The sequence below is a fragment of the Quercus suber genome, unplaced genomic scaffold, assembly GCF_002906115.3.
Source record: "Quercus suber isolate HL8 unplaced genomic scaffold, Cork oak 2.0 scaffold_310, whole genome shotgun sequence".
In the NCBI taxonomy this organism is placed as follows: domain Eukaryota; kingdom Viridiplantae; phylum Streptophyta; class Magnoliopsida; order Fagales; family Fagaceae; genus Quercus; species Quercus suber.
This window is the reverse complement of record NW_027069766.1, coordinates 68,626-70,843: the sequence shown is the minus strand read 5'-3', so window position 1 is coordinate 70,843 and position 2,218 is coordinate 68,626. Positions and strand designations below refer to the sequence as shown.

Here is a 2,218-nt window from a genome sequence, read left to right as displayed (position 1 = left end):
AATTTTTAGTGCTTGGAATTGCAGTGTCTAAACCATCCAACTTGAACTCATGTACTTTAGGTTCATATGGGATCAAGGTTAGAGTTTGCTGTTGCTACTTCCTGTTAATAAGAAAAGAATATTTCACTTGGCTAGATGTTACTAATGGAAATTAATTGCATTCAATTCATTAATTTGTTTTTTTTTTTTTGAGCTTGTAAGTGTCTATACAGATGACCTTTCTTACATTTTCCTTCAAGCATTGCATAATTATACTGCAATTTTATTCTGTGTAAAACTTAATTATGTTTTTGCATGCGACATTTAGAATTGGTTTCACATTCAATATGATGATTTTCTCTTTGATCTTAAAATTATATCTTATCTAACTTCTTTCCAGTGTTAATTGGCAGCCTTCTGTTAAACATTCATATTTTGAAACTTTTTGAATTTTCTCTATTTTTTGATTTTTTGGGCATTACAGATGACCTTGATAGTCTGGCACAAGTGGAGCATAGGGTGCTAGAGAAGAAGCCAACCTCAGCATCTCACCCTGAAGACATCATACACAATTCAGATAAGAATCCTAGCAATGCTGGAAGTGCAAAAACTAAAAGGGTTTCACCAAAAACAGGTTAATTTCCATTCTTTATACCCTTTATGCATCTGTGCATCTGTTGTCATCTAAATAATAGAGAATTTTTACACTGCAAAACAAACATTTCCAAGTAATTGTTACACTGAATATTAGTGGCTCTTTAGACCACATTTTTACTTATTTTATTTCAATTCTAAATCCCACTTCATCCTTCTCACCCTGAAGACATCATACACAACTCAGATAAGAATCCTAGCAATGCTGGAAGTGCAAAAACTAACAGAGTTTCACCAAAAACAGGTAAAATCCCATTCTTTATACCCTTTATGCATCTGTTGTCATCTAAATAATAGAGAATTTTACACAGCAAAACAAATATTTCTAAGTAATTGTTACACTGAATATTAGTGGCTCTTTAGACCACATTTTTACTTATTTTACTTCAATTCTAAAACCCACTTCATCCTTCAAACCCTGAAGCCATTGACAATATCTCTCTTTTGCAGACAAACCTAGTTCACTACCTGTGAAAGCGCCTTCAGCAGCACCAGCACAAAAGGCACCTGATAATTCTCAGGGAAAGAATAAGTTCTTCCTGGCAAAGTGGTTTGGTTTTGGATCAAATAAAAACAACTAGTCTGCACTGCTTTCATAATTGAGATTATGATACAGGAAACCAGATTTATGATCAAATCAGAGACCAAAACCATTTCTTGGATTACTGTTATGTTAAAAATTTTGTGAGTTGGGTTCACCCCAAATTATTTCTTCATTATATGAGTGCTTGGGGTTGTCATTTGACTGCATCTTGTTTTGAAGAAGGGTGCCACAAAGGATGTCTCAAGAAGAATGTATAAAGTCGTTGTTATGCCTATTCTATTATTATTTTTGTGTCAGATAATAATACTCAGTCTCTGCCAACATGCTTGTGGTATACTGGTATTATAAAACTGTGTTCTGTTCACTTCTATAACATTCTTCTTCTTCTTCTTCTTGTTCATGTTGATGATAATGTGGGGTTGATCATTGTGATATTGCTCTTGTCAGAGTTGTTTTGCTTGCTCATCTGCAAGAAGCTAGTTTTGTTTCTAACCCTTAGAAATAGTACGTTAGTCATTTTAGAACAAGTATCATACCATTTTTTTTGTTATGAGTTTGCTTATATAGTTATATTACTGCAAAAGAAAGTAATTGAACTAAAAAATGTTTTTGCCAATGCCTGCAGGCCACTTGAAGTCAATTTTAAAAGGACTAACTTTGCTGCAAGAGCTCTAAATGTTAATGTTGGATCCAATTTACAGTTGAGTCTTTCTTAGAAGTCAATAATATGTTCAAAAATCAACTTTGATGGTGACTATAAACGTTTTGTGTGGTTACCATATTTGTTCTATAGTAATATTTTTAAGAATGTGGTCCTGCATGTGCTATCATATTCAATTGAATGATGTCTTCTATTTTTTTTCTTTTGACTTTATTTGCCTTAAGCGGAAACGCCTATAAAGAACCAGCTATAGAATGGAATGAATTCACAGAAAATCCAAATACTACTGAGGTGGCAGCAACGTTTGCAAAATCTAAATTATTGAATACATTGAATTGTTATGCTATGCCTTCTAATCAATCTGGAAATTATATCTTGTT

At 33.0% G+C, this 2,218-nt stretch overlaps 1 long non-coding RNA gene across 1 annotated transcript; it reads left to right on the top strand.

The window, feature by feature from the left end:
• Positions 1–392: 392 nt before the first annotated feature.
• Positions 393–1,587, top strand: LOC136071420 (uncharacterized). Its single transcript, XR_010632726.1, has 3 exons — positions 393–613; positions 803–877; positions 1,084–1,587. It is a non-coding gene; the product is annotated as an uncharacterized LOC136071420 (long non-coding RNA).
• The last annotated feature ends 631 nt before the right edge of the window (positions 1,588–2,218 follow it).